This window comes from Elephas maximus, chromosome 16 (assembly GCF_024166365.1).
Source record: "Elephas maximus indicus isolate mEleMax1 chromosome 16, mEleMax1 primary haplotype, whole genome shotgun sequence".
NCBI classification, from domain to species: Eukaryota; Metazoa; Chordata; class Mammalia; order Proboscidea; family Elephantidae; genus Elephas; species Elephas maximus.
This window is the reverse complement of record NC_064834.1, coordinates 24,427,772-24,442,232: the sequence shown is the minus strand read 5'-3', so window position 1 is coordinate 24,442,232 and position 14,461 is coordinate 24,427,772.

Below are 14,461 nucleotides of genomic sequence, written 5' to 3'. Positions count from 1 at the left end.
AAACAGGAATGACAATAGCTCCGAATTAAGAAGTTACTTTAAGGATCCAATGTGTGAATGCATGTAACATACATACAATATAGTTGAATAAAGGAAGCACTCGGTAAGAATTAGCTATCCCAAGGCCAGTCAGTAACATCCCATTTGCTCATTCTGTAAAATTAACAAAATGTTTCCTAACTTAAAAAAATAATAAATTCCTAATTACCATATATGGTTCATCTAATCCAACTGTGGTCTTTTTGTGGACTCTCAATATCTCTAATCTAAATAAGCATCTTTAAAAAGGAACTCATCTCAAATCGGAATAACCATAAAATCTAACATTAGAGAACTATATATCAATCAAAACAGTCTTTAAAATGGATCAACTGGATTGTTTCTTACCATTCACCATAAAGACAATGAAGTAATTATCTGAAAAATTTGCTAGTTTAAGCTTCTCCATGAAAACTAACACAGCTGAAGGGATAAAACACTGTTTTCAGTTACAAATAAAGTATGAAGATTAAAAAAAAAAACCCTAGTAATTTCTACAAAGTCTTCACCATCACAGAACATCCCTTTCAGTTATTATTCTATCTCTTGACGTATATTCAAATTTCTTAAAAGCCCTTTCTCCTATTATCTCTGCATGGCTCACTCCTCACTTTCCTCAGGTTTCTACCAAATATTACCCTAATGTGAGGTTTTCTCTTCACTTTACATAAAATGGCAACCCCTTACCTACATCTGATAAGTCCCCATCACCATCTGACACTATGGACTAGGCACTACACTAAGTACATTACATGAATTAACTCATTTAATTACAGTTACAATCCTACAAACAGGTTCCAGCGGAGCTTCCAGACTAAGTGAGTCTAGGAAGAAAGGCCTGGCAACCTATTTCCAAAACCCAGCCAGTGACAATCTTACGGATCACAATGGCCTGATCCCATTATAATCGGATTGCCATGAGTCAGTCAGGGCCCAGTGTGATGGCAGCCAGCAACAACAATCCTGTAAAGTAATTCTATCATGAAGCTATGACACGGATGAAAAAAGTGAGGCTTAGAGGATAAGTAACTTGCTGAGGGTCACAAAATAAGCTAAATGCTAGAGCCAGGATTCAAATTCAGGTCAGTTCATCGTTATTGTCACAAAGCTGAGAGAAGGCAAATCTAATAGTTTCTATTTTCTTTTGAAAGAGAAGATAAAGTCATCTGCTAAGGATAGGAAGAAGATGATGAGATGGGAAATTCGAAGAGTAAAAGAGGTCTAAAATAGCCCTGTGAAAAATGGAAGAAACAGTTGACTAGGAAAGGATTAAAGGCCTGCCAGGTGAAATTTTTTTTAAAAATATATGAATTTATGATAAGACTAATAAATAATTAGGCAAAATGATATAATAAATAATTGGCCTCCTGACCAATGTGAAAGAGAGAACTATGGCATTCCTCTAACACTAGTTCCAGTGTGTCCAGAGGGTTGATCTTTCCTCCAGGGCCCAGTATCACTAAACTATGCGTCAAAACAAGATACCTGGGCAGCCGAAGCTTGCTAAGAAACCAGAGGCGCAGGGCAAGGGCTCACTTCCACCATTCTCTTCTTTGTGTCCTATGGTCCACATATACTTCCACATCTCCTATTCCTCAAACATGCCAAGCTGTATCTGACCTCTGAGCCTTATGCCTGCTGCTCTGTTTGTTGGAATGCACTTTCCCCGGCTCTTTACCTAATTAGGGCTCACTTCTTCAGACCTGAGCTAAAATGCTCCCTCTTCAAAAAGGCCCTCTCTGATACCCTCACCTAAAGGGGCCTTCCCAGTTACTCTTTTTTCCTCATCCTTCTATTTCCATTATAGCATTTAATGCAATCTCTTTGTTTACTTGTTTACTGTTTGTTTCATTCACAAGATATAAGTTTCATGAGGGAAGGGGAATTGTCTTATTTAATCACTAACTTTCAATATACTGCCTGGCACAGAAGTTGTTCAATAAACATTTGTTGAATACATGAATAAAGTATAAATAATAATGCTTAATACAATAACAGCTAACATGTACTGAGCACTTACCACATTCCATGCACTTGACTGGGCAATCTGCAAATAACTCACTTCATTCTCACAACCAACCTCAGAAATGAGAATACCCAGGCATGGAGCTATTAATTACTTTGCCCAACCTAGTGTGTAGGCCTCTCTGCAGGGAGGCCCAAAATTTTGCAGAGAGGAATTGACTCATTATACAGAGAATATCAGAAGCTTTTTGGTGGCACAATTGTTAAGCTCTCAGGCTGCTAACCAAAAGGTTAGCAGTTCGAATCCACTTGCAGCTTCTTGGAAACCCTACAGGGCAGTTCCACTCTGACCTATAGTGTCGCTATGAGTCGGAATCGACCTGATGGCACCAGGTTTAATTTGGTTTTGGTTTCTTTTCCTTAGCCTCTCCACTCTTCTCTTACCTGTCTCATCTCATTTTACTATTATAGCTTTTCTTCTTCTTACTCTTCATCACCACTTTTCCTTTTATCACCTCATAATTATTTTAAATTACTGACTCCTTTCTTCTCTCCACTTAATCTAACTGAAAATAATTTTATGATATAGACATTTTAATATTTAGATGTATTACTTTAATACTTTTTAATACATGCATGTTGCTGTGATGATGAAAGCTATGCCACCAATATTTCCAATACCAGCAAGGTCACCCATGGTGGACAGGTTTCAGCGGAGCTTCCAGACTACAACACACTATAAAGAAGGACCGGGTAATCTACTTCTTAAAACACTGGCCAGTGAAAACCTTATGAATAGCAGCAGAACACTGATATAGTGGGAAGATGAGCCCCTCAGGTTATAAGGTTTTCAAAGTACCACTTGGGGAAGAGCTGCCTCCTCAAAGCAGAGTTGACCTTAATGACATGGATGGAATGAAGCTTTTGGGACCTTCATTTGCTGATGTGGCATGGCTCAAACAGAACGTGGGATGTACGAAGTATGAATCTAGGAAAATTGGAAGATCTCAAAAATGAAATGGAATTCTTGAAAATCGATATCCTAGACATTAGTGAGTTGAAATGGACTGGTATTGGCCACTTTGAATCAGGCCATCGTATGGTCTAAAAGGCCAGGAAAGACAAATTGAAGAGGAACAGTGTCGTATTCATCGTCAAAAAGAATATTTCAAGATCTATCCTGAAGTACAACGCTGCCAGTGAATGTGATAACATTCATATAGCTATAAGGAAGACCAGTTAACTATTATTCAAATTTATGGACCAAATAGTAATGCCAAAGATAAAGAAATTGAAGATTTTTACCAACTTCTGTAGTCGGAAATTGATCAAACAAGCAATCAAGATGCACTGATAATTACCTGCAACTGGAATGCAAACGTTGGAAATGAAGAAGGATCAGTAGTTGGAAAATACAGCCTTGGTGACAGAAAAGACACCGGAGATCACATGATAGAATTTCACAAGGCCAACGACCTATTCATTGCCGCATGGAATATAAAGGAATCAAATCGACTACATCCATTGAAAGAGATGATGGAGAAGCTCAGTATTATCAGTCAAAACAAGGCCAGGGGTCAACTGTGGAACAAACCATCAATTGGTCATATGCAAGTTCAAACTGAAGCTGAAGAAAATTAATACAAGTTCACAAGAGCCAAAATATGACCTTGAGTATATCCCACCTGAATTTTAGAGACTATCTCAAGAATAGATTTGACACACTGAACATTAATGATCGAAGACCAGACCATTCGTGGAACAACATCGAGCACATCATACATGGAGAAAGCAAAAGGTCAAGGACAGGGAAGGAAGAAAAGACCAAAATGGATGTCAAAAGAGACTCTGAAACTTACTCTTGAATGTCGAAAAGCTAAAACAAATGGAAGAAAAGATGAAGTAAAAGAGATGAACAGAAGATTTCAAAGGATGACTCAAGAAGACAAAGTAAAGTATTATAATGACACGCAAAGAACTGGAGTTAGAAAACCAAAAGGGAAGAACATGCTTGGCATTTCTCAAGCTGAAAGAACTGAAGAAAAATTTCAAGTTTCGAGTTGCAATACTGAAGGATTCAAGGGAGCCCTGGTGGTGCACTGGTTAAGAGTTCAGCTGCTAACCAAAAGGCTGGCAGCTCAAATCCATCAGCTGTCCCTTGGAAACCCTATCGGGCAGTTCTCCTCTGTCCTATAGCATCGGTACGGGTCGTAACTGACTCTACAGCAGCGAGTTTGTTTCTTTCTTTTTTTTTTTAATGGGCAAAGCATTGAACAACGCAGGAAGCATCAAAAGAAGATGGAAGAAATACAGAGAGTCACGGTACCAAAAAGAACTGGTCGCCATTCAACCATTCCAGGAGGGAGCCTATGATCAAGAACCAATGGTACTGAAGGGACGACATCCAAGTTGCACAGATGTCATTGGCGAAAAATAAATCTCCAGGAATTAACAGAATACCAATTGAGTTGTTTCAACAAACACATAATGCCGGAAGCACTCCCCTATCTATGCCAAGAAATGTGGAAGACAACTACTTGGCCAACCAACTGGAAGAGATCCATATTCATGTCCATTCCCAAAAAAAGGTGACCCAGTAGAATGCAGAGATTATCAAACGATATTATTAATATCACACACAAGCAAAATTTTGCTGAAGATAATTCAAAAACAGTTGCAGCAGTACGTCAACAGGGAACTGCCAGAAACTCAAGACGGATTCAGAAGAGGACATGGAACAAGGGATATATATCAATGCAGATGTCAGACGGATCTTGGCTGAAAGTAGAAAATACCAGCAAGATGTTTACCTGTGTTTTATTGTCTACGCAAAGGCATTCAATTGTGTGGATCATAACAAATTACGGATAACAATGCAAAGAACAGGACTTCCAGAACATTTAATTGTGTTCATGGAGAACCTGTACAAAGACAGGTTTCCCCTTATTCAAACAGAATAAGGGGATACTGTGTGGTTTAAAGTCAGGAAAGGTGTGCGTCAGGGTTGTACCCTCTCAACAAACTTACTGAATCTGTATGCTGAGCAAATAATCTGAGAAGCTCAACTATATGAACAAGAATGCTGCATCAGGACTGGAGGAAGACTCATTAACAACCTGCGTTATGCAGATGACCAAACCCTGCTTGCTGGAAGGGAAGAGAACTTGAAGCATTTACTGATGAAGATCAAAGGCTAGAGTCTTCAGTATGGATTATAACTCAACATAAAGAAAACAAAAATCCTCGCAACTGGACCAATAAGCAACAACATGATAAACAGAGGAAAGACTGAAGTTGTCAAGGGTTTCATTTTACTTGGATCCACAGTCAAGGCCCATGGAAGCAGTAGTAATCAAACAACTTATCACATTGGGCAAATCTGCTGCAAAAGGCCTCTCCCAAGTGTTAAAAATGCAAAGATGTCACTTTGAGGACTAAGGTGCGCCTGACCCACGCCACGGTATTTTCAATCACCTCATATGCATGTGAAAGCTCGACAGTGAATAAGGGAGACCAAAGAAGAGTTGACACCCTTGAATTGTGGTGTTGGCGAAGAATATTGAATATATCACGGACTGCCAGGAAAAAAAAAAAAAAAGCCAGAAGAACAAACAAATCTGTCTTGGAGGAAGTACAGCCAGAATGCTCCTTAGAAGCAAGGATGGCGAGAATTCTTCACATGTACTTTGGATATGTTATCAGGAGGGACTAGTCCCTGGTGGACACCATGCTTGATAATGTGGAGGGTCAGCAAAAAAGAGCAAGACCCTCAAGGAGATGGATTGACAAAGCGGCTGCAACAATGGGTTCAGGTATAGCAAAGATCACGAAGATGGTGCAGGACCAGGCAGTGTTTTGTTCTGGTGTACAAAGGGTCGCTGTGAGTCAGAACTAACTCCAGGGCACCTAACAACAATACTTTAAAATAAGGTAATTCGTATTCACTAAGAAAAAAAATATATATATATATATTTTTTTTTTAAGATATCATACAAAGACCTACACTTTCATTTTTTCATAAAAGGGAGTCTGCACCAATAACTCTTGATTCTTCTTCCTTTTCTTGGGTTATGACTCTCATGCAGCAGTCAGTTCGGTTGTGGACTACTCAGAATAAACAGAAAGGAATAAGAAAAGGAGAAGTTTCCCCCTTTGCTCTTTTCACCTAAAAAGTTGAATATGAGTACGAATACTGCCCAAACCTATCTTTACCATGAAGAACCCCGTTCTTTATCATGTCTGCAAATTTGCTGTGGCGCACAAAATTTAAATTTATGCCTTGGTATTGACCTATTTCACACTGACACCACAGAAACTTTCCTGGTTAGCCCCATCTCAGCTTGGAGCTATAATCCTCCTCAGGGGAAAAAGCGGGTTTGGGCTTCTGACCCTTTCCAGGCAAATAAGACAACTTTCAGACAGCTTTCTAAGCAGTCGAATCAGATAGCTGCCACAACACTTTTATGAGAGTCCCAGGAGGAAGTTTTCCTTGCCAACTTCTGAAGCAGCTATTTGTCACCACAAAAGAAGATTCATTCTAAGCTGAAAAAGGGGAGGAAAAAAAGAGAACCTAGCAGAAATTTCTTGTTCTTGTAGAGAGCTTATCTTTTAAACCACATATAGAGTACTTATCACTTTTTCCTTGAAAGGCAAGCTGAGTCTCCAAATAAAAATGTTCCTTCTAATACAAATAAAGTCTGACTAAATTAATCACGGGAAGAGAAATATTAATTTACAATAAAATTTTAAAAGATCATTTAAAAAATACAATGAATCATTAAAAAAAAAAAAAAACTACACCCTTATATACCAAGCTCAAAGTTCCAAACTGAGAGGGAAAACAATCAAAGCAATTGAAAATACTTCAGACAAATAACCACCCCCACAGTTCTGCCGAATAATCTCAATGTTAATTTCAAGTCTTCATTTTGTTTTAGCTGCAAGGTACTGACTAAAAGATTAGTCTAGATAACAACCAAATCCTCAAGGGAAGTGACAAAATGTTAGCTTTCTACTTTTGGAGAAGAAATGGAAAAATCATTTTAAATTGTCTGAATTTCCTTCTTTCTTTCTAATTCCTCTCCCTTCTCTTTAGCTTATTCTTTTCCTTACCTTTTTTCAATGTTAGCTGCCGAATTTAATTAAGAGATGCCATTCATAATTTATGTAAAATCGCTAGCTATGGAGACCTGATGAAATAATGTTTACAAACAGAATTCACAACAGAAACATTTAAATAGATACTAATAAAATCTAGGTTGATACATATGTAAGAATCATAGGATATTTTAAGTAGATGGAACAAAAGTTATGACTTAAGAAAGTACATATTGTTAAAATAATAAATACAACAGCACCTGAAGAAAGAACATAAATGTTCTACTTTCACACACAAATTCATTTAGGGTTCAGCCATTTCCACAGGCCAGACCGAGTGGCTACTAAAAACAGAGGTAATAAAGTCATATAAAGGTTGAAAAACCTGGCAAAATTAGAAGGCTTTCAAGCTACTTTAAGAATGTTTTCTTTCCAATCAGATCTCTAGCTCATATTAAAAAAAAAAAAAAGAGTAAGAGAATTCAGGAAGCCTTTTCTTCCTGCAGCAGGTGGGAAGCAGGGTATATGATTTCTGTATATCCTGACTTTGAATTACTTTTCAAAATATGGGAAGTTATTTAATCCATAGAAAAGAATTATAAAACTTATAAAACAACAGTTTCTAGGTTCCAAAAGTGCTGAAAATATTTTATATAAAAAATTTATCATATTTATTCTGTACCTTAAGAAGCAAATATATTTAATTCCCTTTGACATTATTATGGGAAGCAATCAAAACAATGTGATACTAAATAAGTTTAAAATTTTTTAGTTTTAAACATTCACTATTGTGGGCATAAAGAAATAGGCACTAGCCCGTTGTTATGAAAGCTGTAAATTGATACAATTTTTTCCGATGGCGACTTGGAGGCAACTAACAACAACATAAAATTTCCACCACCAGTGTGATGTACTGACTTGCATGTTTCTGTGATGTTGGAAGATATGCCACAGATATTACAAATTATCACTAAGGTCAAGCACGGTGGGAAGGTTTCAGTGGAGAATCCAGACTAGGACAGATTAGGAAGAAAGGTCTAGTGATCTACTTCCAAAAATCACCCAACACAAACATTATGGATCACAACAGAACACTTGCTTTGGACGTATCATCAGAAGAGATCAATACTGGAGAAGAACATCATGTTTGGTCAAGTAGAGGGCCAGGGATGGAGACCCTCAGTGAGATGGACTGGCGTGACAGCCACAGGCCACGATGGATCTGAACATGCTAGCAATCACGAGGATGTCACAGGACCAGGCAATGTTTCATTCTGTTGTACCTAAGATTGTCATGACTTGGAGTTGATTCAACTACCTATCTATTTATCTACTGCAAAATTTAAAAGGCACATACCCTTTAACTCAGCAGTTGCCCTTCTATGAATCTGTTGTTGTTAGATGCTGTCGAGTTGATTCCGACTCATCAAAACCCTATGCACAACAGAACAAAACACTGTGCAGTCCTGTGCCACCCTCACAATTGTTGCTATGTTTGACCTATGAATCTAGTCCTATCGAAATACATGGGTAAATACACAAGGATATATATACAGCGATATTTCTTACAATATTATTATCAATAGAAAACCTGAAGGCAAGTAAAATGTATGCTGATAAACGTCATAAATTTATAGACAAAGAAACAGAGGCTCATACTGGCCAGGTCAGCAGTGCAAAGACAAAGACATGGCCTAAATACCCTCCTCTCAAAAGTACTTTCACTTTATTCCTCAAAATTAAGCTCAGTTGCCATCACCTTCAGGAAGCCTTCCCTGATGTCCCTTTTTCCTCTCTATTTGAGGAGACCCTCCTATGAGTGCCCATATCAAAAGCCAAAAGTTTTCATTTACAAATTAGTTCAGGAAACCAGGTAATCAAGTAATGGTATAAAATTATCACTGAGTTTGGCAGTAATTAAAAACAATAACCATTTTTGTGCCAGGTCCTATAGCGAGCACATTACGAACACTGGCTAATTTAATTCTGATAACAAGCCCATAAGAGAGGTCTTATAACCCCTAGATTATACAGTACCTGCCCAAAGGCCACAGAGTCAAAAAGTCATGGGCAGAATTCAAACTGTATCTCTCACTTCAAAACCCTCACTCTTAATCATTAAGTTGCACTGTTTAATGACCTTTAATAAAATGCATTACCAATATTGGGATTAGAAGGCAGACTATAAGAAAATAATGAAATTGATAAGAAAGGATGAGATCGTCTCTAAGGTAACAATATCACAAGCATGTACTATAAGAAGCTGTGTAATTCAGAAAAGTCAGAAACTGACAGTTATTCCTCAAGTAAGTAAATAAAATTACTCTGAAAATATTGCAAGGCACCTATCTAATAAAAACAGAGAACAGAGACCAAGGACAGCAGGTTTGAGGATGGGAACGAACCATGTCGTCTATGAAAAAGATGGCTCATCAATGTCTTGTACCATCACAATATTGACCCTTGCTCTGTCTTTAATACCTCATCCTCAAAAAACAAAAGGCTTCAGATGAGCTTCAAATATTTGGAAAAATTCTTTTATCTGATCAGCATTGAAACTAGTTTTATTTTAAATTTTTCAAAATATGTAGCTTTTTTTTAACTTTTCTAAAGAATGTAAATTACATTTAATTTTGCCTTTCCTTAATTAACCACAGTCATCACCATAAACATCAATGAGTATACAGCAATACAGGGTTTTTTGGGGTTTTTTTATGAGTCGGAACTGACTCGAGGGCAACGGGTTTGGTTTGGTTTTCTTAACGCTCTCTCTTACCTACTATCATGGATTGAATTGTGTTGCCCAAAAATATGTGTATCAATTTGGCTAGGCCATGATTTCCAGTACTGTGTGATTGTCCGCCATTTTGTCACCCGATGTGATTTTTCTATGTATTCTAAATCTTATTTCTATGATGTTAATGAAATGGGACTAGTGGCAGTTACGGCAAAGAGGCAGGACTACCCTGTCTATAGGGTCACTCTGAGTCAGAATCAACTCAACTGCAATGGGTTTGGTTTGTTTTTTTGTTTTTGGTTTGCCTACTCCTTACAATTTCTACTATCCTTCCTGGGTACCTGCCTGCCTGCCTGCCTGTCTGCTGCCGTCAACTCAATTCCGACTCATGGCAACCCTACAGGATAGGGTAGAACTGCCCCATAAGGTTTCCAAGGAGCGACAGGTAGATTCGAACTGCTGACCTTTTGGTTAGCAGCCATGGTTCTTAATCACTACACCACCAGGGTTTCCATCCTTCCTTGCTAAAAACTGTAAATTAATATAAACAAGTAAGCTTCTATTCTGTTTGATTAATTAATAATGCCTTATAAACAAAATATGTATTCTCCTATTTTGAAAAAACAGTGAGACATTGGCCCTTATTGAAATAAACACTAAAGAGTATCAAAAGGCATCCTTAGTTAACAATTTAGAACTAAGGTGGCTTTAAATCATTTGTTAGAGACTTTAATGAACTAGGAATTTATCATATATGGACATTAATTCAAAACCCATCATTTTTTGCTATCAGCTGAATAGTCAAGAGATTTCTAGTCTAATAATAAATTAGCACAGTATGCTTTATTACTCTGATTCATATTATTTTAAAGTGTTAAGCCCAGATAAATACAAAAGTGATATATACAAAAAAAACTGGAAAAACTAGTGCTGATACCCGAATAAAGATATCTGTTTAAATACCTACTTAAAACAGATAAAAACAGAGATGTAGTATTATTCAAATTCTCTAAGTTTTAAGCTATTAATTTTTAATTTAGGTCTGGCCCTGTCTTTGTATCAAAAAATAAAGACAGTAGAACTTCTAAACTTGCATAAATTTATAGGCAAGACTGATTAAAGACAGAGGTACTAATGTAGTTCAAGGATCTTAATTGAAAAGAACTTACATTCAGAATATTCTCAAAGGCAAAGATAAAACGGAAAAAGCGTAGTTGAGAAAATACTGAAAGGTGTCCTTTTAGGCATGGCCCAAAGACTAAAAAAAAAAACCCTGAAACATCAAATCAATTAACAACAAATTCAGAGCAGAATCTCAGTACCTCAAGCCACATTTATAGGGATATGTAAACTTAAACTTCTGAACTCCATTTTACAATAAGAAAATTTATAGATGTACACAAGATTGAAGCGGGTATATTAAAATACTTCAGAAAACAAGCTATTATTAAAGACTCCCATTTTAGAAGAAGCTATGTAATTAAAAATGCTTCACATATTTACAATTTTTTTTTACCTTTTATAATAGGGTTGCTACGAGTCAGAATCGACTCAACAGCAACCAGTTTGGTTTTCATCTATTTTAATACTACGATCCCAATGAACTCTACTACCTAATATTTAGTAGTCTAGTTTGTACCTAGATACATTAAATGCATTCCTATTAAGTAGATCAGCCTTTAATGTGTCATATTTCAAGGTTTTACTAGGGGGTAAATATAAATAACCCACTCAGAGTTAACTACAGGCCGTGTGTTTATATAATTAATATATAATTCACGTGTTATTCAGAACCGTCCATAACAAATGAATATTTAGTTGCCACAAAGGTAGTTGGTAAAGAATCACCAAACCTAGCTAAGATCATGTATTTTTAAATTTTATTTGCAGAATTATTTATTGTAAAATAAATAATACCGTTTCCCTCTGTATGGCACATTAGAATTACAGCACATATGAACTAGTGCGTTGTATGGATGAGGATGCAAAGACTCAGAAACTGAGAAACATGCCCAAGATTCCCAGTCAGTAAGAGCAAGAGTCAGAACATGAAGGCAGATCTTCCGGCTTCTTTTCCTGCTGGACACTGTCACTTAATCAGGACACGTGAATGCCCACATTCTCAGTTCACTGCAATGCCAACTGATTGGATGCTATGAATAGAGTTTGACAATATTTTAGTTACAAAAATTAGAGAGGCATGAAATTTAATTGCAATTATATAAGTTTTAGAAACCCTGGTGGCGCAGTGGTTAAGTGCTACGGCTGCTAACCAAAGGGTCGGCAGTTCAAATCCGCCAGGCACTCCTTGGAAACTCTATGGGGCAGTTCTACTCTGTCCTATAGGGTCGCTATGAGTCGGAATCGACTCGATGGCACTGGCTTTGGTTTTGTTGGTTTTATATAAGTTTTATACTAGCTACAAAAGTATTGCGGGAGACAAAGACTGACTCAAAGGTATTGATGTAAATTGTACTTTTATTTTACAGTTAAAAAAACGGTATTACTCTGTCACATTTTTCAGCCCTTTCTGCCTATATTTGTCTCTAAAAGCTACTAAATCTAAGGTCCTGTCCAATTAGAAAAAATCATTTAATAAGTATAGTACCATTATATTTCTGCCAGGTGATTGCTTTTTATTAATTCTCCAGCAAAATCATTACCTGAGAATAAACTGGTGGTGATGTGAGCGGAAGTGAGACAGGGAGAGAGGAAGAGGAAGGAGAAAGACTTCATTTTAGTATTTGAAATCTAGCTAAATTCACCATTTAATAATCGCTTTTTCCAAAATTGGTATGACTGAACTACTACTTTTTCTAAGAGAAATATTTTTCCCATGTTGAAATAACATGCCAATGGCTAACCAAGGAAATTTACTTTATTCATTCACATACAGTCATTTTTATATTGATTCCCATTGTGAAATTTGTACAGTAAAGGAGAATGCATGAAAAACACCTCCAATCAGAATCATTTTTTACAGATTTTGCTAATTTGCAAATTTTATCCCTTTCATCTCTTTACATGCCTTCTATTTCACACAAGGTGACCCCTAGAACATCCCCAGCAGCTCATTACTGCACATCAGTAGCCCACTTTCTATTGAAATTGAAGCCTGTTTCCTCTCACCCTGTACTCAGTGGATGGAGAACAGCTGTTTTTTGTATAGGAAGGAGGCTTTTAAAAACCTGCCAGCTCTTCAAGTCCCCCTCCACCCACAACTGTCAATATAATGTATTCTTCGCTCAACTGCATCTTCCTTGGAGCTGAAAAAGAGAGCATCAATTCTTGGAGAATAAAAAGATAAAACTCTGAATCCAAAACCTACAATATAATCCTAGGCACAAGAGCTGAACAGCAATATAATCAAAACAAAATAATGGCTAACAATTACTGAGCTCTTACTACATATCAAGCAACATGCCAAGTGCTTGAAGGCATTAACTCTGTGAGCCTTAAATTAACTCCCTAAAGTAGATACTATTAGACCCATTTTGCAGATGGGGAGAATGATGCTTAGAGCTAAGCAACCTTGGCAAAACTACACAGCTCCTAAGGGACAGAGAAGGAAAGATGTGAAGCCTAGGGGGCTGAGAATTGATAAGCCTTGAATGGACGAGCTCCAAAGCTCTCAGCCAGAAGATGACAAGCCATTTTTATATTTCAAAAATCTAAAAGAAACAACCATTTAATTGCAAAATGCCAACTGAAATTATAGGGGTTTTGTTTTGCCTTTTGGTTGAACTTATGTCAGTTCAGTATGGACTGCATATGCTACTCTAATTACAGTCTTTGGTTAGTTAAAAATGAAGACGCAAGTTACTTACACATAAAGGTTTTGAGGAAAAACATTTTCGTAATGTGGGATTCATACTGGAAAACCAATTTAAGAGATCCTTTGTGTGAACAGTTTGGGAGATTGGGCTAAAAGACCTCAATGATCTGTTGTGGATCTAACATCTGAGTCCATGCCAAACATTTCCACCCCAGAAATATTTCGGCTCCACCCTCCAGCTTGTCCCTCCCTCCAAATCCCACACTTATAACCAATCCACCAGCTGCTTTTTATTATTATTGCCAGGACTGGGAAACACTGAGATTAGCTCTCATAAAATAAACTGAATAAAGGCAGCTGAAGTTGACTCAATATTTACTCTTTGCTGTGAATACTGGGTAACTCCTTCTCACCTTTACCTGGTTTTTACTGGGTTGTTTTGTTGTTTTCTGATGGTTCTGACTTCTTTGCTGACTGATCTGCTGTCTGACACTTGCTTAGTTCTGCTCCTTCCATTCCTCAACACCCTGAGTCTCCACTCTAGCCCTCCCGTCTGGGATCAAGATTATTCTGATTTATTAAGAAACATCCACATGTTCTCATAAGCCCTCTGTCTTCCCGATTCTACTTCCTTGCTAGTTCCACTTGATCTGCTACAAGCCATACTCTGCTGTGACACTCTAAAACGATAATTTTAAGTGTGGCCGATTTTCGTTGGGCATGTTCCATAAAATTATATGTGCATCCCGCAGATAAAAATATCACACCCAGTGTATGAACTCAGTACTTGCTTTTTGTGCAGAAAGAATCACTCAAAATCCTGTTGTTACTTGACGTGGAATCATTTC